Below are 26002 nucleotides of genomic sequence, written 5' to 3'. Positions count from 1 at the left end.
AGTTGAACCTACACATCAGGTGGCCAAAGTATTAGGGCTTCAGCTTCAACATCAGTCCTTCCAATGAATATTCAGGACTGATTTCCTTTGGGATTGACTGGTTTGACTGGTCATAGGCAGAGAGCTAATTTGCCAGCTAATTTGGTCCAACTGAATCTATGGAATGTGATAAAACCTTTACAGCACAGGCGGAGAGCTAATTTGCCAGTACACTTTGTTAGTGCAAGGAGCAAAAGTTTTCCTTTAAAAGCAATGTAAGTTTGCTGAAAAACTATCTTCAAATTTAAACTTTAGAAGAGTTAATGGGTACTTTTAAGAAATCATATGAAAAGTTCATGAAAAAAGTACTGATAATGACTAGGGTCAAAGGCCATTAATAAATGTTTTCTGTGTAGTTATTGTCAACTAAAAAACATAGTCACAGCCTGAAAGTAGAGAGTTATTTTATTTGGTGAGAATGTTTAGGACTCTGAGCCCAGGAGACAGCACCTCAGTAGTTCTGAGAAAAGTGTTCCAAGGAGGCAGGAGGGGAAATCAGGCTATATACAAGTTTGCAACAAAGGGAGCAGGCAGTCTGAACATAGAAGATTGGGTACCGAGTTAAGGAATTTAGCATTCTATGTACGGGCAGATGTAAGCCACTGGGCTCAGAGAATTCATTCCTTCATATGCACCTCAGCTGTCTGGGGTCAATCCTGTTTCCTTATTCACCTTGCTTCTTGCATTCCCCCAGCTCCTCAGCAATCACCCTGGCGGGTGGCAGCATCCACAGGATCGCAGTTTAGGGAGCCCTCTTTCATATTTGAAATTCACATCAGAAATCACTGATGGCTGTGACATTTCCTGTTTATTAATATGGCCAGGGATATTCATATCACATTATGAATCAACAAATATTTACTGAAATGATGGTATTTGTACAAGGCGAATATAAATAACTCAGTGAAGTGCAACAAAAGAACAAAATATATTTTGTAAACTAGAGAAAAGTATCCTGAAAAAGCAGCACTTTGACATTCTAAACAACCTATCTCAATGTAAAGGAACCAAACATTGTTCTTTCAAATTTTTACTGTCATAATTAAGGTCTAACATAACTAAGATGGTATGTGTTAGTCACTCAGTCATGTCTGACTCTTTGTGACCCCTTGGATTGTAGTCCTCCAGGTTCCTCTGTTCATGGGATTTCCCAGGCAAGAATACTGGAGTTGGTCACAATTTCCTACTCCAGGGGGTCTTCCTGACCCAGGGATTAAACCCAGGTCCCCTGCATTGCAGGCAGATTCTTTACTGGAAAGTGACCAGACTTGAAAATTAGAAATATTTTACCTTATCTCATTACCTTGAAAGCTGTATTACTACTCTGGAAAAATCTCATTACTCTAGAGTCAAGGGCTAAGGAGTCACAAAATACTGGGATCCTGTGAAGTTCTCCTGGAGATATAGGTGGAATAGTAATTTTCTGATGCTAGACTTCTTCCAGAAAATTCCATATCCATCCCCATTTCTCCATCCCAGTGCCATGTGGGAGCCTGCCAGGATCTCTGATGATGATATTTGGAACTGTAATTAAGAAGTTCTAGGGATAGAGGTGGTAGGGATTTTTAAGTTCTAAAACTCTGAAGACATGGATAGGACTATATCACAGGTCCTTTTCCAGTAAACTAGCTCCTAGAGTTTGCACAGGTAGATTATCTCAAGTGCACAGTTAATAAACCAAAGAAGGTACAGCAACATGTCATGTAATCACATTTACTCTTAGAAAACCACAGGATATAATCAAGAGCTAATAGCATACCACTTCTATTTCACACATCCCAACTGACCTGAAATTGATCGATACTTGTGATATCCTGAAGATAGGTGGTCTGAATAGCATAAATAGAAGGCTTATTTGATGACAACCTTGTTCCTTAAATCACAGGTTTTTATTCCAAATGAAAGTAATATTCCTTTTTATGTATCTAAACACAGCTAGAAGCACAGAGGCAACAGAAACTTGCTAAGCTGCTGAACTTCAAGGATGCTTTTAGAAAGGGTAGGATATGATGACTTTCAAAAGGTTTCAGTATCTGATTGTCTGTAGGAACAAATTTATCAGTAGATGAAGCTCTCATATTTAAGCCAGACATGGATAGAACTGCAGCACTAGTGTTAAACACACATACACACACACACATATATATATATATATAAATACATATACATATGTGTGTATATGCTCAATTGCTTCAGTCATGTCTCTTTGCTACCCCATGGACCATGGCCCACTAGCCTTCTCTGTCCATCGGATTTTCCTGGCAAGAATACCAGAGTGGGTTGCCCTCCTCCAGGGGATCTACCTGATCCAAGGATCGAACCCACATCTCCTGTATCTCCCACATTACAGGTGGATTCTTTACCTCTTAGCCACCAGAGAAGCAAATACATACAAATAGTACACACACATGCACACATATATATCCCTCTCCCACAGGAGACATTTTTTAATGGAATGAAAAGCCATTCGAATTGAGATTTTTGCTAAGTGAACCTCTCTGAAACAACAATAACATAATGTATGTAGAATCATCTGGCATAAAACTTCTATTATTTATATGGCTTCATCTGAATTCTAGCAAAGTGTAACATTTTTAAATCAAAGGGAGATATCTTTGATTGAACTCCCACAGGAGAGAGAAGTCACTGTCCAGCTAAATCCTACTGGGTGGGCTGATCTTGAAATAGTTCAGTTGTATCTTTTTCATTGTATTGCTGGAAAAAATCATGGCATTTCCACCCCTTTTAACCCCAGAGTAATTAACTTGTTCATTACCAAGTTGACTGACTTAATACTGTCCAGCCTCTAACCCCTTTAAGGGTATTTTTGAGGCAAATCACAACCAAATTTAACTGCAGATTCAGACAAAATTAGCAAGTCAGTGTAATGAGGCTCCCAATCCGTCCGCATTCTAACATTGCATATATGTCTTTGAGAAGAGAATATTTAATATCATACTATCTGCTAGACAAAAGTAGTTTCTATTCAATAGCTGTCCATCTTTCTATACTCAGGGGAAAGCAGCATTTCTCTCTGAAAAATGCAGAGAATATCAATGGAGCTAATCTCTTCAAAGCACTTGGAGCTCAAAGCAATTGCCTGGAGTTCTAAAGAGTCCCACCCTCATTATCTTAGCAAAAGAAAATTGACCAAAATGCAAAATCCTGCCTGGCTTCTGGGACAGAAATGCTCAAAAAATAGTTACAATAAACATTCACCAACTCACTTCTAAGCTCAACATTTTGAAACCTAATTTACTTCCCTAGAATAAAAGAGTCAAATTATGAACCTGAATCTTTCTTAACACAAAATGAGGAGTAAAAGAGGTACATAACTGAATTATATTGGTCAGTATCAAATAACTAATCTATTGCTTTATGTCTCAGATAATATTATAGTCCAGGAAATAATAACTTTTACAATATACTCATAAATGCCTAAGAATAACCAAATTATGAGTTACATGATAGAGTAAGCTCTTTCCTAAGCATCTTATTTCACCTGAGGATTTTCTCAGAATTCTAATCTACAAAAGATAGGTGTCTCTGCTGCTGCTGCTGCTGCTGCTAAGTCGCTTCAGTTGTGTCCAACTCTGTGCGACCACATAGACGGCAGCCCACCAGGCTCCCCTGTTCCTGGGATTCTCCAGGCAAGAACACTGGAGTGGGTTGCCATCTCTAGAAACCATCAATAGGAGAAATTCGAACACATCTTACTAAACCATGATTATTTAGTTTTTAAAATGACATGAAAGTTTTAATTTCTGTATCTCAAACGCAAAATGGTTCTGATAAAGTAGCTGCAGTTGGGGTAATACACTTGCTCAGGCTGCCTTGTCAGTTTCCCACTGCTAAGATTTCCCACCAATAGCAACAGATCCTTTAGCGTTCAATGGGATTAGTTAGAGGGGTGAATGAAGGGAGGTGGGTGTTTGTTTCCCTTTGCTCGCAGATAATTTCACCCAGCATATCTTTCCTCAGACAGACTCCTCCAAAGGCCACACAGAGTAAATAATAAATAAAGAGGTGAATCAAGCTACCACTCATTATATAAACTTGATACAAAGAATTATGACCACAAGGAAGAAAATTATGCATCTTGAAGTGTTTTAGATGCTGGCTTGAGAGACTGAGGAGACCAGGATTTTCCAAATTGCAGCTTGAAATCAATAAGTGGGTCATGAAAGAAATGTAGTGCAGCATTAAAAATGATATAACCCAGAAAATATCTATTTATATGTTTATACATATTTATAAAAATATAAATATATATTATATATATATATGCTTAAGATCATGTTTTAAGGCTATGATGCAAAATAAATTTCCTGCTGTGGGTTGTCCTTGTAACAAAGTTCTCAAGAAGTCACTGTTTTACTAAAACTCTCCAATGCTTTGGCTTTCTCCTTCCTGTTCAAAGTATGACCTATGAAACCCTTCATGGTCTAACTCTTGTCTATCTCTCCAAAGTCATCTCATGCCAATCTCTTTCTTGTTCATTTTACTCCAGTTAATGTGGATCTTCTCAACCTTATTCTACCTCAAGGTCTGTCTACTTGGATCCTCTTACTAGAATGTTCCTTCCCAAGACATCCTCACTTCATGCCTGTTACCTTTTCTCAGAGATCATCCCTGAAAATCTTACCTGAAATACTAAGTCTCCACCCTTCAACTCTATACACTTACCACAGCTTTATTTTTCTTATACCATTTACACACACCTGTGCATGTGTGTATGCGTGTGTGTACATGTGAGATTGAGGGAGAAAGGGGGATGGTGAGGGAGAGAAAGAGAAGGACATAAAGGTTCATACAGAGATGGAGAGACAAATACTTAATTTTGTTTCTCCCATTAGAATGTAAATGTTGGAGGACAGAGATTAAGCCTTTTTTACCACGTTTATATGAATTATCTCATTAATGCTCACAAAAAATGATAGGTACTGTGTTTTGTTATCCTCATTTTACAGAGGAGGGAGTTTAGGCATAGGAAGATTAAGGAACATGCTCAAGGTTAGAGAACTAATAAGTGGCAGAATCTGGATTTAAACCAATCAGCCCAATCACTGTAACTCTGGAGGCTGCTGTTCTTAACTGCTCTACTGCTTATGCATGCAATTAGAATGAAAAGAGGCCCAATATAAAGTGTAAAATAACTGTATCATTAGAATACTGTAGGATATATAGTTGAATGTGGTGCTCAATAAGATAGAAATATAGTGCAAAACACTGTATGTATATATATATATATATATATATATATATATATGTACACATATAGAGTATTTTTTATTATTTTTAGTAATATAGCAATTCTACATAATTAGGGCTTCCCTGGTAGCTCAGATGGTAGAGAATCTGCATGCAATGTGAGAGACCCAGGTTCAGTCCCTGGGTCTGGAAGATACCCTGGAGAAAGAAGTGGCAGCCCACTCTAGTATTCTTGCCTGGGAAATCCCACAGACAGAAGAGTCTGGTGGGCTACAGTCCATGGAGTCACAAAGAGTTGGACATAGCTGAGTGACTAACAATTTCACTTTCATACATATAATTATATACGATAATTTTATATGAAGTTTCATGAGAAATAGAAAATTTTTAAACTTTGATTTGTATGATTTCATGTAATTTTCTTTTATATATTTTTCATATTGCTCTTTTGAAAATGACAGTAATAATCACACAAAAAAACATTTAAAATGACAAAAAATACACATCTTAAAGAATAATGCTTCCTCTGGGCATATAGAAGGGCTCTGAATGTTATTGTGGCCTAGGAGCATCAGTAAAATACCCTTTTCTTTCTACTCCAGTCCAGAACCAGCTGAGGAACAGTCACAGGAATTATAGAGATAGAGATCAAAATAGTACCTTTAACGTAATATGTAGCCTCGTAGTATCCTAACAGTTTCTACAATGAACTCTGTCCAGTCAATTATTGAGAGAGTTGCAAAAACTCTGGCTTCTGTTCCTGGAGAAGCAATGGACGAAAGAACCTGTATAATCAGAGACTTGGTCAGTTCCTTCTAAGCATTTCAGTTAAGCAACACAGCCCTCGCATAGGAGGAGAGGAGAGGGAAGGGCAGAGATGAGTACAGAGGGACTAGGAATATTCTAGGACTCTTTCTTCCAGGAAAAAGTGAACACTAGAGGGTTTAAGTGTGAACCTGTCATAGATATGATAGTCACCTGTTTCAGATGAATCCTATTTATCTTCTTATGCTCATTTCTTTCTGGTTCAGGATAGGAGGAGAAGGGGAGCACTTAAAAGATCATTAGGACTAACCTGTCCAACCACAGTAAGAAGTTAAAAAGATATCAGCTCTTCACAGTTTCATACCAGCATTATTTATTTGCATATTAGTTTTTATTTATTTCATGTACATGTAAGAATTTTTTTCCTTTTTTGTATTAAACATTATAACATAGTTAGTTTAAGAAATTTAGATAGAACACCTCCCTACCTCCCCTCACTCCCCTAACGCCCAACCCCGACTCCATTATCCCTGCCACATAGAATTCCTGCAAACATTTTGGCAGCTCTATTGTCAGGCTTTTTATAAGCTTCTGCATCAGTGAATGTCTTGGAAGGAAACAAAGAACACATGCTCAGAGAGAAATTTTAAAAAGGCTTATTAATGAACGGACCATTTACAGAGGGGAGTAAACAGAGGAAAATTTAAGAAAATAAATACATAAACTAGAAATAATGGAAAGTTGTTACCCAGGCCTGTAGGGGCAAAAAGTGGAAATGACCTACATGCAACCTGGCTGAAAACTGGAGCCTTAGAAGTAAGGCTACTTGAAAGGAGCTGTAGCTGTCTAGCAATGCAGCCTTCCTTACAAATGCATCCAAGGCGGGATCAAAAGGAATAAATGCTCCAAATTCTCCTCCTACTCTTTCTTCTTCTCTAAGTGCCTCTCACGATTTAGTCACTAAGTCGTGAGCGACTCCTATGACGCCAGGGACTATAGCCCACCAGGCTACTCTGTCCATAGGATTTCCCATTTTCTTCTTCACAGGATCTTCCTGATGCAGGGATTGAACCCAGGTCTCCTGCATTGCAGGCATATTCTTTACCAACTGAGCTACAGAGATATTTGCGAGGTTCAGATTCCCATGCCTCTCATGTGTCAATCCCAAACTGAAATCAATGGGCAAATATCTTCCCAGAGAATGGAGGAGGGCAGAGAGGAGCATGGAATGGAGGAGCAAGTGGAGGGACAGAGCCAGTGAGGAATGAACAGTATAACATCCATCTCTCTGTTTGCCTGCCTACCTTTCTGTCTATCTAAACACTCACTGTGAAATTATGTCCTATATTCTATTTTGTCACTACCTTTATCTTCACTATGCATTATGAAAAACTATCTTTGTACTTCATTATATCCACACATGATATTTTCATGGTTATATAGTATTTCACTGCATGAGATTTTTTAACAAGTCTTATGCTTATATATCCGGAGAAGGCAATGGCACCCCACTCCAGTTCTCTTGCCTGGAAAATCCCATGGATGGAGGAGCCTGGCAGGCTGCAGTCAATGGGGTCGCTAAGAGTCGGGCAAGACTGAGCGACTTCATTTTCACTTTTCGCTTTCATGCATTGGAGAAGGAAATGGCAACCCACTCCAGTGTTCTTGCCTGGAGAATCCCAGGGACAGAGGAGCCTGGTGGGCTGCCATCTGTGGGGTCACACAGAGTCGGACATGACCAAAGCGACTTAGCAGCAGCAGCAGCAGCATGCTTATACATTTAACTTATTTTCAAATTATCTTCAGTTATTATCCTTATGGCAACCCATTGCAGTGTTCTTACCTGGAGAATTCCATGAATGGAGGAGCCTGGTGGGCTGTGGTCCATGGGATCTCAAAGAGTCAGGCATGACTAACACACACACTATTCATACTGTTCATGGGGTTCTCAAAGAGGAACTCCCCAGGTCGGTAGGTGCCAAATATGCTACTGGAGATCAGTGGAGAAATAAATCCAGAAAGAATGAAGGGATGGAGCCAAAGCAAAAACAATACCCAGCTGTGGATGTGACTGGTGATAGAAGCAAGGTCCGATGCTGTACAGAGCAATATTGCATAGGAACCTGGAATGTCAGGTCTATAAATCAAGGCAAATTGGAAGTGGTCAAATAGGAGATGGCAAGAGTGTACGTCAACATTCTAGGAATCAGCGACTAAAATGGACTGGAATGGGTGAATTTAACTCAGATGACCATTATATCTACTACTGCGGGCAAGAATCCCTTAGAAGAAATGGAGTAGCCATCGTGGTCAACAAAAGAGTTCTAAATGAAGTACTTAGATGCAACCTCAAAAACGACAGAATGATCTCTGTTCATTTCCAAGGCAAACCATTCAGTATCACAGTAATCCAAGTCTATGCCCCAACCAGTAACGCTGAAGAAGCTGAAGTTGAATGGTTCTATGAAGACCTACAAGACCTTTTAGAACTAACACCCAGGAAAAGATGTCCTTTTCATTATAGAGGACTGGGATGCAAAAGTAGGAAGTCAAGAAACACCTGGAGTAACAGGCAAATTTGGCCTTGGAATACAGAATGAAACAGGGCAAAGGCTAATAGAGTTTTTCCAGGAGAATACACTGGTCATAGCAAACACCCTCTTCCAACAACACAAGAGAAGACTCTACACATGGACATCACCAGATGGTCAACACTGAAATCAGATTGATTATATTCTTTGCAGCCAAAGATGGAGAAGCTCTATAAGGTCAGTAAAAACAAGACCGGGAATTGACTGTGGCTCAGATCACGACCTCCTTATTGCCAAATTCAGACTTAAATTGAAGAAAGTAGGGAAAATCACTAGATCATTCAGGTATGACCTAAATCAAATCCCTTATGATTATACAGTGGAAGTGAGAAAAAATTTAAGGGAATAGATCTGATAGATAGAGTGCCTGATGAACTATGGAATGAGGTTTGTGACATTGTACAGGAGACAGGGATCAAGACCATCCCAACGGAAAAGAAATGCAAAAAAGCAAAATGGCTGTCTGGGGAGGCCTTACATATAGCTGTGAAAGAAGAGAAGCGAAAAGCAAAGGAGAAAAGGAAAGATATAAGCATCTGAATGCAGAGTTCCAAAGAATAGCAAGAAGAGATAAGAAAGCCTTCTTCAGTGATCACTGCAAAGAAATAGAGGAAAACAACAGAATGGGAAAGACTAGAGATCTCTTCAAGAAAATTAGAGATCAAAGGGAACATTTCATGCAAAGATGGGCTCAGTAAAGGACAGAAATGGTATGGATCTAACAGAAGCAGAAGTTATTAAGAAGAGGTGGCAAGAATACACAGAACTGTACAAAAAAAAAGATCTTCATGACCAAGATAATCACAATAGTGTGATCATTCACCTAGAGCCAGACATTCTGGAATGTGAAGTCAAGTGGACCTTAGAAACCATCACTATGAACAAAGCTAGTGGAGGTGATGGAATTCCAGTTGAGCTATTTCAAATCCTGAAAGATGATGCTGTGAAAGTGCTGCACTCAATATGCCAGCAAATTTGGAAAACTGAGCAGTAGCCACAGGACTGGAAAAGGTCAGTTTTCATTCCAATCCCAAAGAAAGGCAATGCCAAAGAATGCTCAAACTACCGCACAATTGCACTCATCTCACACACTAGTAAAGTAATGCTCAAAATTCCCCAAGCCAGGCTTCAGCAATACGTGAACCGTGAACTCCCAGATGTTCAAGCTGGTTTTAGAAAAGGCCGAGGAACCAGAGATCAAACTGCCAACATTCGCTGGATCATAGAAAAAGCAAGAGAGTTCCAGAAAAACATCTATTTCTGCTTTATTGACTATGCCAAAGCCTTTGACTGTGTGGATCACAATAAACTGTGGAAAATTCTGAAAGAGGTGGGAATACCAGACCACCTGACCTGCCTCTTGAGAAACCTATATGTAGGTTAAGAAGCAACAGTTAGAACTGGATATGGAACAGCAGACTGGTTACAAATAGGAAAAGGAGTACGTCAAGGCTGTATATTGTCACCCTGCTTATTTAACTTATATGCAGAGTACCTCATGAGAAATGCTGGGCTGAGAAGAAGCACAAGCTGGAATCAAGATTGCTGGGAGAAATATCAATAACCTCTGATATGCAGATGACACCATCCTTATGGCAGAAAGTAAAGAGGCACTAAAAAGCCTCTTGATGAAAGTGAAAGAGGAGAGTGAAAAAGTTGGCTTAAAGCTCAACATTCAGAAAACGAAGATCATGGCATCTGGTCCCATCACTTCATGGCAAATAGATAGGGAAACTGGAAACAGCATCAAACTTTATTTTTCTGGGCTCCAAAATCACTGCAGATGGTGATTGCAGCCATGAAATTAAAAGACGCTTACTCCTTGGGAGGAAAGTTTTGACCAACCTAGATAGCATATTCAAAAGCAGAGACATTACTTTGCCAACAAAGGTCCGTCTAGTCAAGGCTATGGTTTTTCCAGTGGTCATGTATGGATGTGAGAGTTGGACTTGAAGAAAGCTGAGCGCCGAAGAATTGATGCTTTTGAACTGTGGTGTTGGAGAAGACTCTTGAGAGTCCCTTAAACTGCAAAGAGACCCAACCAGTCCATTCTAAAGTAAATCAGCCCTGAGTGTTCATTGGAAGGAATGATGCTAAAGCTGAAAGTCCAGTACTTTGGCCACCTGATGCAAAGAGTTCACTCATTGGAAAAGACACTGATGCTGGGAGGAATTGGGGACAGGAGGAGGAGGGGACAACAGAGGATCAGATAGCTGGTGGCATCCCCGACTTGATGGACGTGAGTTTGAGTGAACTCTGGGAGTTGGTGATGGACAGGGAGGCCTGGCATGTTTCAATTCATGGGGTTGCAAAGAGTTGGACAGGACTGATTGACTTAACTGAACTGAACTGAACACACACACACATTATCCTTCATGACTGATGTTCACAGATACCCTTTTGAATTGTTTTTGAGGATCATTCATAATTAGAATCATTCAACACTTAGAATGAGAATCTCTAATAATTTCCTCACATGAGAACACTAATTGACTTCGAATTATAGCAAATAAAGCTTTGTTAACACTAATTTTACCTTCATTACTGAAAACAGGAGGGCAGTATTTTAATCTTATTGACTGTACTACTGTCCACACAAATTTCACCACTGATTATAATCAATTGACTGTTTCAAACTCCAAAATTGGGTCAAGGCTTTCTTACAAGTTGCTGCTGCTGCTGCTGCTAAGTCGCTTCAGTCGTGTCTGACTCTGTGTGACCCCATAGACGGTAGCCCACCAGGCTTCCCCATCCCTGGGATTCTCCAGGCGAGAGTACTGGAGTGGGGTGCTATTTCCTTCTCCAATGCATGAAAGTGAAAAGTGAAAGTGAAGTCGCTCAGTCGTGTCCGACTCTTAGCGACTATGTTTAATTGAAAGTACAACTTCAAGAGGAAAAGAAAACAGAAAAAAAGTTACAGAATACTTCGAATCTAGGCAGAAGAATTAATTCAGAATAATAACCTAGTTCAACTGTCTCAAAACAAACTGAATTTCGACTATGGCAAACACACAAACAATAAAAACCAGTACAGTTCACTTCAGTTGCTCAGTCGTGTCAGACTCTTTGTGACCATATGGACTTCAGCATGCCAGGCTTTCCTGTCCATCAACAACTCCTGAAGCTTGCTCAAACTCATGTCCATTGTGTCAGTGATGCCATCCAACCATCTCATCCTCTGTTGTTTCCTTCTCCTTCTGCCTTCAATCTTTCCCAGCACCAGGGTCTTTTCCAATATGTCAGTTCTTCACATCAGGTGGGAAAAGAATTGGAATAGAGGAAGAGATGGGGGAGTAGAAGAACCTGCGCTCATCTTCTCCTATGAGAACTCCAAAATTGCAACTTGCTGCTGAAAAACCATTGACATGAGAATGTTGGATTCCACCAAAAAAAGACACCCCACGACCAAGGGCAAAGGAGAGAAGCCCTAGCAAGATGGTAAGGGGGCGAAATAGCATCTGGATTTAAACCCCATACCTGCCAGAGACACTTAAAAAGCTCAAACAAAACCTTGTACACACGAGGATCCAGAGACCCAACAGAGACTGGGCCAGAGCTGCCTTTGAGTTGTTTGAGTGTCTCCTGTGGAGGCACCAGTCAGCAGTGCCCTGCCATGGGAACAGGGGCTCTGACTGCAGCAGATCTGGGTCACACAGACTGTGACATAAGCCCTCTTGGAGGAGGTCACCATTAGCCCCACCTTAGAGCCACCGAGCAGATGTCCCACAAACTGCAGAACAATTATACCAAAGAAATTCTCACACTGTTAAGAAAGTTCTAGGACCCAGAATAGATTTCCCAATGGGATCCAGCAAAGGGACTGAGAAGCCCGAGGGAATTTGACTTTGGAGGCCAGTGTGATTTGATTACAGAACTTCCATGGACAGGGAAAACGGACTCTTGGAGGGCACAAATAAAACCTTGTGTGTACCAGGAGCCAGGAAAAAGAAGCAGCATTCCCGCAAGAGACTGAGCCAGACCTGCCTGTGAGTGTCCTGGAATCTCTGTTGAAGGCAAGGGTCAACAGTGGCCTGTTGCAGGGTCAGGGGCACTGAACACAGTGCAGGCACACGTCATTTTGAAAGAGGTTGCCATTATGTTCATTATTCCTACCATAGGTCTCAGGTCAAACAACACAGAGGGAACACAGCCCCACTCATCAACAGAAAACTGGATTAAAGATTTACTAAATGGCAATCCACTCCAGTACTATTGCCTGGAAAATCCCATGGACAGAGGAGCCTGGTAGGCTACAGTCTATGGGGTCGCAAAGAGTCTGATGCAACAGAGCGACTTCGCTTCACTTAAGCACGGCTTAAGTGAAAGAAAAAGACCCAGGTTCCCCCACAGTCAGCCTCTTTCATCAGGAAGCTTTCATAAGCCTCTTATCCTTATCAATCAGAGGACAGAGAGAATGAAAACCACAGTCACAGGAAACTAACCAAAATGATCACAAGGATCACAGCTTTGTCTAATTCAATGAAACTATGAGCCATGGCATGTAGGGCCACCCAAGACAGAGAGGTCATGGTGGAGAGTTCTGACAAAATGTGGTCCACTGGAGAAAGGAATGCGAAACCGCTTCAGTATTCTTCCCGTGAGAACCCCATGAACAGTATTAAAAAAAAAAAGGTACAAAACAGGTTAAAAGAGAAGTCAATTTTGATAAGGAAAACCTCACAGGACTAAGTGGTAGAAATACACTGTTGAAATGAATGGTATTAAAATTGATAAAGCTTTATACAGATACAGGATATTATTACTAGAGGCCTCCCATGTGGAGACAAGGTCTCTAAGCACTCTTTTTCTATTGCCTTACCATTATAGAATGTACAGCAAAATATTCCCAAATTCTCACTGATATAATTTTTCCTTTAAATGGAAACACCTACATCATGTAAACTTCAGTTCAGTTCAGTCACTCAGTCGTGTCTGACTCTTTGCAGTCTCATGAATTGCAGCACGCCAGGCCTCCCTGTCTATCAACAACACCTGGAGTTCACCCAAACTCATGTCCATCTAGTTGGTGATGCCATCCAGCCATCTCATCCTCTGTCGTCCCCTTCTCCTCCTGCCCCCAATCCCTCCCAGCATCAGAGTCTTTTCCAATGAGTCAACTCTTCGCATCAGGTGGCCAAAGTATTGGAGTTTCAGCTTTGGCATCAGTCCTTCCAATGAACACCCAGGACTGATCTCCTTCAGAATGGACTGGTTGGATCTCCTTGCAGTCCAAGGGACTCTCAAGAGTCTTCTCCAACACCACAATTCAAAAGCATCAATTCTTCGGCGCTCAGCTTTCTTCACAGTCCAACTCTCACATCCATACATGACCACTGGAAAAACCATAGCCTTGGACCTTTGTTGGCAAAGTAATGTCTCTGCTTTTGAATATGCTATCTGCTTTTGATCATAACTTTCCTTCCAAGGAGTAAGCGTCTTTTAATTTCATGGCTGCAATCACCATCTGCAGTGATTTTGGAGCTGAAAAAAATGAAGTCTGACAGTGTTTCCACTGTTTCCCCATCTATTTCCCATGAAGCGAAGGGACCAGATGCCATGATCTTAGTTTTCTGAATGTTGAGCTTTAAGTCAACTTTTTCACTCTCCGCTTTCACTTTCACCAAGAGGCTTTTTAGTGCCTCTTCATTTTCTGCCATAAGGGTGGTGTCATCTGCATATCTGAGGTTATTGATATTTCTCCCAGCAATCTTGATTCCAGCTTGTGCTTCTTCCAGCCCAGCGTTTCTCATGATGTACTCTGCATATAAGTTAAATAAGCAGGGTGACAATATACAGCCTTGACGTACTCCTTTTCCTATTTGGAACCAGTCTGTTGTTCCAAGTCCAATTTCTAACTGTTCCTTCCTGACCTGCATACAGGTTTCTCAAGAGGCAGGTAAACTTATACATATGCAAATCACTTCAAGAAGATTCTTTTTTTTTTTTTTAATGAATTTTATTTTATTTTTAAACTTTACACAATTGTATTAGTTTTGCCAAATATCAAAATGAATCCGCCACAGGTATACATGTGTTCCCCATCCTGAACCCTCCTCCCTCTTCCCTCCCCACAGCATCCCTCTGGGTCATCCCAGTGCACCAGCCCCAAGCATCCAGTACCGTGCATCGAACCTGGACTGGCATCTCATTTCATACATGATATTTTACATGTTTCCATGCCATTCTCCCAAATCTTCCCACCCTCTCCCTCTCCCACAGAGTCCATAAGACTGTTCTATACATCAGTGTCTCTTTTGCTGTCTCGTACACAGGGTTATTGTTACCATCTTTCTAAATTCCATATATATGTGTTAGTATACTGTATTGGTGTTTTTCTATCTGGCTTACTTCACTCTGTATAATAGGCTCCAGTTTCATCCACCTCATTAGAATTGATTCAAATGTATTCTTTTTAATGGCTGAGTAATACTCCATTGTGTATATGAACCACTGCTTTCTTATCCATTCATCTGCTGATGGACATCTAGGTTGCTTCCATGTCCTGGCTATTATAAACAGTGCTGTGATGAACATTGGGGTACACGTGTCTCTTTCCCTTCTGGTTTCCTCAGTGTGTATGCCCAGCAGTGGGATTGCTGGATCATAAGGCAGTTCTATTTCCAGTTTTTTAAGGAATCTCCACACTGTTCTCCATAGTGGCTGTACTAGTTTGCATTCCCACCAACAGTGTAAGAGGGTTCCCTTTTCTCCACACCCTCTCCAGCATTTATTATTTGTAGACTTTTGGATCGCAGCCATTCTGACTGGTGTGAAATGGTACCTCATAGTGGTTTTGATTTGCATTTCTCTGATAATGAGTGATGTTGAGCATCTTTTCATGTGTTTGTTAGCCATCTGTATGTCTTCTTTGGAGAAATGTCTATTTAGTTCTTTGGCCCATTTTTTGATTGGGTCATTTATTTTTCTGGAGTTGAGCTGTAGGAGTTGGTTGTATATTTTTGAGACTAGTTGTTTGTCAGTTGCTTCATTTGCTATTATTTTCTCCCATTCTGAAGGCTTTTCACCTTGCTAATAGTTTCCTTTGTTGTGCAGAAGCTTTTAAGGTTAATTAGGTCCCATTTGTTTATTTTTGCTTTTATTTCCAATATTCTGGGAGGTGAGTCATAGAGGATCCTGCTGTGATGAATGTCAGAGAGTGTTTTGCCTATGTTCTCCTCTAGGAGTTTTATAGTTTCTGGATAATGTTGAGATCTTTAATCCACAAGAAGATTCTTAAAAACAAATCAGACTAATTTGGTTTTGAAACATGGCTGTCAGGTTTACAGTAAATTTTCGGTACTTCTAAATGTTACCAATATCAACCTTTCTCTGCATAAGTTTCCATAGTGGCAGTGAGCAATAAATTATCTATTGATGTGAAAAAGGAGAGTAGCAAATCCATGAACTATCTCCTCCTCAACAGAGCATGCAGCAATATTCATATACATAAATATCTTGTCAGCTTATTAAAGAAGAAAGTGCTGCAAAGGTAACTACAGTTCCTGAAATTGCTTATTATTATGGTATCAATTGCTGTCTATTTGTGTCTGATGTGTTTCACTTCAGTTCAGTTCAGTTGCTGAGTCATGTCCGACTCTTTGAAACCCCATGAACCACAGCATGCTAGTCATCCCTGTTCATCACCAACTCCCAGAGTCTACCCAAACCCGTGTCCATTGAGCCCATGATGCCATCCAACCATCTCATCCTTTGTCGTCCCCTTCTCCTCCTGCCTTCAATCTTTCCCAGCATCAGGGTCTTTTCAAATGAATCAGCTCTTCGCATCAGGTGGCCAAAGTTTTGGAGTTTCAGCTTCAAAATCAGTCCTTCCGAAGAACACCCAGGATTGATCTTCTTTAGGATGGACTGGTTGGATCTCCTTGTACTCCAAGGGACTCTCAAGAGTCTTCTCCAACACCACAGTTCAAAACCATCAGTTCTTTGGCTTTCAGCTTTCTTTATGGTCCAACTCTCACATCCATACATGACTACTGTAAAAACCATAGCCTTGACTAGACGGACCTTTGTTGACAAAAGTAATGTCTCTGCTTTTTAATATGCTGTCTAGGTTGGTCATAAGTTTCCTTCCAAGGAGTAAGAGTCTTTTAATTTCATGGCTGATGTGTTTACATTTCTGTATTTCATGTAGTTGAGACTGTAACTTAAGTCCCACCATGTCTTTAAATATAAATGAGAATAACAATATTTGCTGTGATTTGATCACCCTTGATCTTCTCAGGTGGCTCAGAGGTTAAAGCGTCTACCTGGAATGAGGGAGACCTGGGTTTGATCCCTGGATCAGGAAGATCCCCTGGAGAAGGAAATGGCAACCCACTCCAGTACTCTTGCCTGGAGAATCCCATGAGGGAGGAGCCTGGTAGGCTACATGGATTTGCAATCCATGGGATTGCAAAGAGTAGGACAGGACTTCACTTTCACTTTCTTTACTGACTATTCTTTGACTTGATCAAATATATTGGCTTTCTTTTAAGTTTCATGTGTTATTCCCTTTTGGCAAGACTAATTGATTTATCTATACCCTAATGAATGTGCATGCATTTTAAAAAGTAAGCTAATTTATTATAACAGTCCTTTTAAAAATAAAGACCAGATTTGGTACCAAAGCCAATCAGAGCATCTCTGATCTGGCCCTTTGATAACATTTTACTTAATCCTCATAATTCTCCTCATCTAACTTTAAACACACACACACAAATACAGTTTCATCTTAGAGACTTTGTACTGCTATTCTTGCTGCCTAGAATACTCTTTCCTCTGATAATCACTCAATCTATTCCTCCACCTCCTTCAAGTCTCTGTCACATATATCACTTTATTGAGACATTATCTCTGAATATCCTCTATAAAGTAATATTCAATCTCACTACATTTCATCCTCTTGGCTTATTTTTATAGCACTTATCTTCAATTATTATTATTGATTCCATTAATTATTTATCACCTACCTTCCTCTGATCCTTCTCCTCTAAGTAAAATGTAGGTTCTATGAGAATAGAAATATATACTATGTATATACTGCTCTATCCTTACCATATAGAATAGGAAAAAATAAATATTTCCTGAAAGAATTAAAATCATCAAAGAAAGACAAGAGCCAGGAAGGTACTGTTGCAGTTAATTTTATGTGTCAACTTGGCTAGGCCATGGTACCCATGGTATCCTGCTTCGAACAAACACCAGTATAAATGTTGCTCTGAAAGTATTTTTGTATGACTAGGTTTTAAGTCAAAAGACTTTTTATAAAGCAGATTACCCTCTAAAAGGTGAGCATGCCTCATCCAATCAGATGAAGGTCCTAAAAATTATAGACTGAAATCTCTGAGAATAAAGCTGTTCTGCCTTCATATTGCCTTTGGACTCAAACTAGATACACATACACTCACACACAAACACACACTATTGGTCTTGTCTCTCTGGAGTATCCTAACTAGTACAAGCAATTTTTATACAAGCATATTAATGTAGAAAAAATTCATCTTTCAAAAGCTATGAATATTCGATTGAAGAAAAAAGAAGCAAAATTAGAAACATAAAAATAAAAATTCCCACAAAACAGATGTGAAAGTAAAAGTAGGGAAAGAAAGATTACCAGGAAAATATGACTTCAAAGAAAACAGGGTACCAATTCATAATATAAGACCAAATAGAACTTAAGGCAAAATCATCATGAAGGTGATTACAGGTTGATAAAAGGGAGAAAAGTTGAAGAATATATAATGATTATGACTATATCTATCTAAAAACATAGCCTCAAAATATATGCAGCAAAAAACTGATAAAATTATAAGAATAACTTAACACTTGTGGTTAAGGATTTTTTACTATATCCAAGTCAGAAATGGAGAGCTCAAGGAGTCAAAATAAACGTTATAAATGATGTGAATATCTTGTAAATAAGCTCAAAGTAAATTCTAGAAAAATGCTTGATCTAATAAGGGGTGCACACATATGCATTCTTTTTAATTACATAAGAAACACTGAACAAACTGTCTATATTAGAAGTCACAGGAGACCAGCTTAATGCAGTTCATGTTCTCTGACATAATGAAAAACAACTTAAAATTTTGAAAAGAGTAAAGATTCTAGGAGATAAGAAACTTAATAGATACTTTTGGAAAAGGAAAGCAAAGAGTGGCTTCACATTCATATGTGAAGTAATACTAGAACATCCAGTAATACAAACAGAACTATGCCAACTCAGAAAAAAAATGTTACCAAAAGATTAGAAAAATGAATTCAAAAAAGACTCTATCTCTCTATATGAGGTTGATAGAAGTGGCATCCAGATCAGTAAGGTAAGGTTTAATTGTATAGTTGATATTGTCAAAAAAAAAAAAAGCCTCAGTAGGTAGGAAAATAAAACTGGACCTCCCACTATAGTCACTGAATTATTTTCCACAACTTTGTGTTTCTTTCTTATAACAAGGTTAAAAATCTCTAGGCATAATCCAGGACATGTCCTTGTAATCTGTAGTAACAGTATATACCTCTATTTAAGTGGCTTCGGATTTGGCTTATAACTTGCTACGAACATGCTTTGGACAAACAGATATCAAGCAGATAATACTTGACACGTTGGAAAGAAGACATGAATGTGATTGCACTGCTTCTTTTCTCTTCAGCTATACTTACTGCAGGAGGTTAACATGCCCCACATGTAGACCCTGGGGTCCAGAATGAGAAGACACATGGAGCTCGGCTGGAGCTTATGAAAGCGCAAGAGGCCTCAAGAGACATGCCGCTTTCTCATAAGAGAACAAGGAACAAATGCTCCAACAAGTCAGGAAGATTCTGGATTAGTTTTTGAAGGAAACAATGACTGATAACAACCTCTTGTACCTTGAATCAAAGTCCTAAAATGTTAAAGGTAACAATGTAAAGCTAAAAAAGGAAGATTTGGAAAAATGATTTTGTGATCTAATAATATGGATAATATTCTCAAGCAATGCCCCCCCCACCTCAAATATTAAGATAAAAATACAATAGTTTTTATTCTGTGAAATTGCCTGGAGAATTAAATGGACAGAGGAGCCTGGAGGGCTACAGTTCATAGGGTTGCAGATAGTTGGGCATGACTGAAGTGACTTAGCATGCACACCATATATAAGATCAATAAATGTCTCTCTTTGGAATAAATATACATTCAAGAGTAATTGTATACATGTGTGCTCACCCAGTTGTGTCTGAGTCTTTGCGACCCTATGGACTGTAGTCTGCCAGGCTCCTCTGTCTGTGGAAATTTCTAGGCAAGGATATTGTAGTGGGCTGCCATTTCCTACTCCAGGGGATCTTCCCAACCCAGGGATCAAACCCTTGTCTTCCACATCTCCTGCACTGAAAGCAAATTCTTTACCACTGTGACACCTGGGGAGCCACAAGGCTGACTGTATATAGATAATTAAATCTCTAAGTCCCAAGAGAAAGGAAACCCAATATAAAAAAATTGGCAAAAGCAATTAATTCACAGGTGAGAAGGCCTGAAAGACTTATGAATGAAAAGATGCTCAACAGTACTAGTAATTAGGGAAATGCAATGTATGTAGTGCCCGCTATACTGGCAGAATTATAAAGTCAAATACTACCTGTATTAGTCTACTTGGGCTGCCATAACCACTGGGTGTCTTTAAAAGCAGAAATTTATTTTCTCACAGTTCTGGAGGCTTGAAGTCCCAGATCAGGATGCTGGCATGGTAAGGTTCTGTGAAGGCTCTCTTCCTGGCTTGCAGACTATGGCTTTCCAGCTGTGAGCCCTCATAATCTTGTGCTTATAGGTGACTCTTCTTAAATAACCCCTAATCCAATTGGATTAGGACATCACCTTTAGGATCTCATTTAAATTTCACTACTTCGTAAAAGGTCTTTCTCCAAATATAGTCACACAGGGAGCTAAGGTTTCAACACATGGATCTTAAAGGTTGAATACAATTTAGTCCACAGCTCTACCAGATGCTGAAAACGAGATTCCTGAAGGGTTGTAATCAGAACAGTGATTGTTAAGAACCATGTGACAATGCTTAATTGAATTAAATGATATACATTCTGTGGCATGGCAAGTCCTCTCCTTTCCAGGACGAGGTGGTATATACCACAGAGAAACTCTCACAGTCACTCATAATGGAGATATATATGAGGATGTTCGGGGCTTCCCCAGTGGCTCAGGGGTATAGAATCTACCTGTAATGCAGGACACACAGGTTTCAATCCCTGGGTTGGGAAGATTCCCCTGGAGGAGGTCATGGCAACCCCCTCCAGTATCCTTGCCAGGAAAATCCCAAGGACAGAGGAGCCTAGCAGGCTATGGTCCATGGGGTCACAAAGAGTCAGACATGACAAGCACACACACTTCAGTTCAGTTCAGTCGCTCCGTTATGTCTGACTCTTTGTGACCCTATGGACTGCAGCATGCCAGCCCTCCCTGCTGCTGCTGCTAAGTCGCTTCAGTCGTGTTTGACTCTGTGCGACCCCACAGACGGCAGCCCACCAGGCTCCCCCATCCCTGGGATTCTCCAGGCAAGAACACTGGAGTGGGGTGCCATTTCCTTCTCCAATGCATGAAAGTAAAAAGTGAAAGTGAAGTCGCTCAGTCGTGTCCGACTCTTCGCGACCTCATGGACTGCAGCCTACCAGGCTCCTCCATCCATGGGATTTTCCAGGCAAGAGTGCTGGAGTGGGGTGCCATTGCCTTCTCCGAGTATGTTATCTAGGTTGGTCATAACTTTTCTTCTAAGGAGCAAGCATCTTTCAATTTCATGGCTGCAATCACCATCTGCAGTGATTTTGGAGCCCCCCAAAATAAAGTCTGCCACTGTTTCCACTGTTTCCCCATCTATTTGCCATGAAGTGATGGGACCAGATGCCATGATCTTAGTTTTCTTTTTTTTTTTTTGTTTTAGTTTTCTGAATGTTGAGTTTTAAGCCAGCTTTTTCACTCTCCTCTTTCACTTTCATCAAGAGGCTCTTTAGTTCTTCTTCACTTTCTGCCATAAGGGTGTTATTATCTTCATATCTGAGGTTACTGAAGTAGCAGGGACTTATAGGGGGATTAGGTTCTATGGTGCCTTACACTAGTACAATAAAGAAATAAAATGATAAAATGAATAAAATTGGAATACTATCCAGTAGATGAGCTGATATATGGATAAAAAGGATAGAATTAAAAGGCAAGAAACTGAATGAAATTTGTGACAAAATATAGTTTTTAAAGAAAATTAGATGCATTCATGTATAAAATAACTATATTCTTCAAAGATACTTGCAAATCTAAGGAAATATATCAAGGATATTTAAAGACTTCCATACAGGGTTGGAGGGAATGAGAGTAGGGATGGAACATGAAAGGAGAAAAGTAATAAAATCTACAAATAATTGTCTGTTACATATTGAGAGTTATGGTTAACTCAGCTCTTTGTATTTGAGGAAGAATAAGAGAAAGAAGGGAGAAAGAAGCTGGATGAACAGAAGGGACATAAGGAGGAAAGGGGAGGAGGAAAGAAGTAGAAGAAGGAGAAAGAGAAGCTAAAGCAGAAGCAACAGATAACATTTATTGTTACAACTAAATTTTTATAAGGATAAATGGTTCCTAATGCTGCATAGAAAAAGGAAGATATCAAACATTATGAAAGACATAGTGAAAGGATAACAGAAGAGCAAAACTTCAAAGTAAACTGAGTCCATGAGAAGAGAAATGGTAATGTCATTTACATTACAGAAGTGCCCATCTTTTTTCTCCAGCTCCATAAACAGCTATAGTACCCTTTACAAAACACACTCTGATGGCACCTACAGCATATTATATGTGGGGCAGTTTAACTTAGAGTTTTCAACACTCCCAGTTTATGATTTGCACATTCATGACTATTGCTTCAATTTACTTTGTAAATAGAATCTTACCTGTCTCTTCATAGCTAAATCCCAGAATTTAGAATAGTACCTGGCAGATAACAGGCTTACGCTAACTATTTGTCAACTGAATGAGCATAATTTCTACTTTTAGACAAACAAAAATACAGGGGAGAAAATAATAAAATTCTTGGCTAGAAGGCATGACTGAAATGCACATATATATTATGCCAAATGCATATTCATTATTCCACTTATCAAACTCACTATTTCAAAACATTTACAAAGTACTGATTTTCATAATATCAATAATATACTGTTATATTCCTTTTTCAATTTTTCTTTCTTTTTGTTGTAGACTGCATAGTAGGGGATGCTGCATGAATATGATTTTAAATAATTTTTGATATTCACTCCAGTTATAGTATAAGTAAGATACTCTGAGATCAACCAGATTTGAGAAAGCATATGTGAATATTGTTTGAAATTCAATTTTAGATAAATATAACTGAGTGTTATCATATGTGCCATCGGGGCCAGCTCCCTCTCTAGGAGAGTATGCTATTTGCTCTGGATTGATTTGCACTTCTGTTGAACTGCAACTTCTCTTAAAGAATTATCCTATTAAGAAGTATCAGCTTGGCTGATTAAAGATAATTATCTATTCAGTTTTGTATACATAATCTACTAAAAAGAAGATAGATTCTTGTGCTACTTGACTTTGGGCTATGAGGTATGTGTAGACTACAGATTTCAACTGTTATTATTTTTAAATTGAGTACACCATCATATGCTACTACATTAAAATAGTACATTCCTCTTAATTACATAACTATGTACCCCTAGGAAAAATTCAAAGGTAAGACTGTACTTTATTTCTTTATATAAATGTATTTTTCTTGATTAATATATGTGTAAAAATAGTCATATTTCATAATGACCTACGCAAACATGCATTTGTTCTTTTTATAGTATTTGTAATCATATGGTCATAGTTAATTATATGGAATATTTTATTGCCTAGGTGATATTAAGATATAGCCAGTCATGAAATTAATTCCTCATACTTGTTCATTTCAATTCAGTTCAGTTGCTCAGTCATGTCCAACTCTTTGCGACCCCATGAATCGCAGCACACCAGGCCTCCCTGTCCATCACCAACTCCTGGAGTTCACTCAGACTCATGTCCATCGAGTCAGTGATGCCATCCAGCCATCTCATCCTCTGTCGTCCCCTTCTCCTCCTTCCCCCAATCCCTCCCAGCATCAGAGTCTTTTCCAATGAGTCAACTCTTCGCATGAGGTGGCCAAAGTACTGGAGTTTCAGCATCATTCCCTCCAAAGAAATCCCAGGGCTGATCTCCTGAATTTCTTAAACGTGGTGGCAATAACTTGGCATTAGCACAGTAATTGTTACACGAAAATAACTGCTATAAATGCATTTGAAAACTATTTCTTATATGACTCCTGCAAAATTAATCCTCATTAAATATGATGACAGTAATTTAGAATTTGTCATTTTTTGGATATGAGCTGTATTTAAAATGTTTGTATATAATTAGGCACATAAGCTCTGTAATGAACTTCCAAGGAGAAAGTTTATGTACATAGAAAAATATTTCCAAGAATCTTGATCATCTAGGCCTAATATTTCTATGCAATTCAACTACAACAGAGAATTAAGCAAGGAGAAAATACTATATAAAACTGAGGATCTAACAACATAAGTGTGACTTCTTTGTATCATCCAGGCAGTTAAAGCTATAATAGCTGACTGCATCTGAATAATGCTCTAATTTGTAAGATTAATAAGTTATTTTCTGCTCTGATTAAACCAGAATAGGTCAGATTTTTACTATCTCATAAAGCCCTATAAGAAGAATTTGTTTGAGTTATTAAGTTATTAAAATGTTGAAACTTATGCATGTTGTTTGATAAAATTCCATTCCTACAGAGAATGAACATGTTGTTAGGTTTGTAAGAATAAAAGTTTTATATTGCTGAGCAACACAGCTGTCATTTCAATTTGAGGCTCAGTTTCTAAATAATCTTGATTTTTATATCAAATTATTTCCATTTTGGAACTAGGAAAAGTGGAGTGTTTTACTTACAGTTTCATATTTTATTTGTAAATGTTAAATAGTATAAAAGAGTATTAAGTTTTTATTTTAAAATATTATTTTTATCCCAGAATACCATGCTCCAATGAAGAGTGGACAAGGCACTACTCAGCTGTACAAAACTTAGGTTGGAAACATAACTGATGAAGTCACTTAATCCAAATCTCATGTTTTTAAGATCAAGTTGAAGTCAACAGAGACTAAGTGTCCTGCTCAATTTCATATTACAATTTCATATTCAACCACAGATGGACAACAATATTCTTTAGAGCCTTGCCTTGTGCTTAACTTCTGATGTATGGTATGTGAATTATTTCTATATGTTTCTTTCTACAAATTCAATCCAGACTCAGATAAGACATTAGATAGTATTGGAGATATGAAATAATCATTTCTAAAACTATGAAAACAGTTGCAAAAGTGAGGCCTTATAGTTTGTACAATGATGTTGTCATTAGATTAAGTACACACCCTTTCAAACATAGTATCGGAAAGGAACAAGAGTTACGTGCATTGATTCTGTATTTTGAAAAAGTCAGTAATTTCATTTATATTAAGTGTAATATAATTAAGTATAATCACAATTTGTGTAATTCAAATGCACTTCAGTTTTCAGAATGTATGATACATTATTAGGATGATAGTCTAAATACATAAAAATTAATATGGTGTCGTCGCCAACCAATTAGGCTTCCCTTGTGGCTCAGCTGGTACAGAACCCGCTTGCAATGTGGGGGACTTGAGTTCGATCCCTGGGTTAGGAAGATCCCCTGGAGAAGGGAAAGGCTACCCACTCCTGTATTCTGGCTTGGAGAATTACATGGACTGTATAGTCCATGGGGTTGCAAAGAGTTGGGCATGGCCGAGCGACTTTCACTTTCACCAATCAGTCAGAATGGACAACAGATCAAACAGAATAGGTTCACAGTCAATGGTCATAACATTTTTTACAACTGCAAATATTATTTCTGAATTAATATATCTTCAAACAATACACCTTTAATTAAAGTTTTCATGGCATCCCCATTATTATTAGCATGTTACCTTCTATACTTGCTATCAGGTGAATAAAAATGCTTCTAAAACATAGAATAGCATGACAAAAAACAAAGAGAAAGGACACTTTTTTATTTTACAGGTAAAGTGTAAAACCAGTTCCTATGAATCTCCAGAATTTTTTCTTTACAATTCCCTGGATCTAAGGATGAAATAAAATGGAATTCAGGGTCTCATAGAAATGTACAAATACATATATTTGTTAATATACATACATAATTAAAGCTCTCAAAACTTCTTAAAATGGGAGAAATGGAACCAAACCCCTAGTTCTGTGCTAAGTAAAAAACAAACAAAAAAACACCTTGTCCAGTTCCTAGAGCATAGTATACTTCATTGCAGGTATTATTCACACATTTGA

General features: G+C 38.8%; 1 protein-coding gene and 1 long non-coding RNA gene across 3 annotated transcripts in view; one reads left to right on the top strand and one right to left on the bottom strand.

The window, feature by feature from the left end:
- The window catches only part of SPAG16 (sperm associated antigen 16), a 1067980-nt gene that overhangs the window by 252483 nt on the left and 789495 nt on the right, over positions 1-26002 (bottom strand). The window lies entirely within an intron of this gene.
- LOC112443115 (uncharacterized) lies at positions 9225-19629 on the top strand. Its single transcript, XR_003031354.2, has 2 exons — positions 9225-9617; positions 19250-19629. It is a non-coding gene; the product is annotated as an uncharacterized lncRNA (long non-coding RNA).

This window comes from Bos taurus, chromosome 2, assembly GCF_002263795.3.
Source record: "Bos taurus isolate L1 Dominette 01449 registration number 42190680 breed Hereford chromosome 2, ARS-UCD2.0, whole genome shotgun sequence".
NCBI lineage: Eukaryota > Metazoa > Chordata > Mammalia > Artiodactyla > Bovidae > Bos > Bos taurus.
The sequence above is the reverse complement of the archived record's forward strand: the minus strand, read 5'-3'. Positions and strand labels throughout refer to the sequence as shown.